Here is an 897-nt window from a genome sequence, read left to right as displayed (position 1 = left end):
ATATATTTTCCAAAAACACAAAGAAAGTGGAACATATACATTTTTCAATTTACCTTGCGAACAATGTTAGAGACAACCCTAAGCACTTCTTTAAGTTCTGCAAGTCGAGCAGAAATGACACTACGGCACCACAGCCTTAAATGAAATCAACAACACTCTTGTGACTGACCTAGAACACAAAACATGTCTACTCAACACACACTTCCGACCCTTTTTCACACACGAAGACTACAAAACACTCAACGTACTAGATAGTCCTTTCCCTCCAATCCCTCCACTTGACATATCGACCATTGGCATCCAGAAACTGCAGAGAACACTGGACGCCAAGCCACCGAACCAAATTCCCACATTAATCCTGAGGTCTCTGCCATTGCTCTTATCTTATAATCTCTTTTCACTCAATCTCTCCTGTATACATATATCTGACTTTGTGCAAATACCACCCCCTTTTCAAGACAGGCGACCCACAGAGCCGACAAGCTATCGCTCCATCTTCCTCATATTAATCGTTTGCAAAATTTTCGAACACAGAATGCACAAACACAGCATGAACCAGATGGACGTTCACAACATGGTTTTCGGCCCAAACGATCACGCGAGACACAACTGATTTCAACCCAAGCTGAAAATACAAAAAAGGAACCTTTCTGCCGACTGGACACACTTAGTTTTTTCTGATGTGACCCAACGTGTCCTGTTGACGGTGCATCTTCTGGTTCTATCCCTGTTTTTTCTGGCATTTCGGAAGGCTCCGTTCTCGGCTCCCTTAGTTTCTTGAATACATAAACGTTCTTCCATTATCCTCACCTAAATCTTCCGCTAGACATTTTGCTTACGACAGTCTTCTGTTTCGACCAATTAACACTGAAGACGATTGCAGACTCCGCCATGGTA

General features: G+C 42.8%; 1 protein-coding gene across 1 annotated transcript in view; it reads left to right on the top strand.

Annotated features, from left to right (window-relative positions):
* LOC119594641 (sodium- and chloride-dependent betaine transporter-like) overlaps nt 1-897 on the top strand; it is a 41,020-nt gene that overhangs the window by 39,068 nt on the left and 1,055 nt on the right. The gene's annotated exons all lie outside the window — the stretch shown is intronic.

The sequence above is a fragment of the Penaeus monodon genome, chromosome 34 (genome assembly GCF_015228065.2).
Source record: "Penaeus monodon isolate SGIC_2016 chromosome 34, NSTDA_Pmon_1, whole genome shotgun sequence".
NCBI lineage: Eukaryota > Metazoa > Arthropoda > Malacostraca > Decapoda > Penaeidae > Penaeus > Penaeus monodon.
This window is presented reverse-complemented; position numbering and strand designations above follow the sequence as displayed.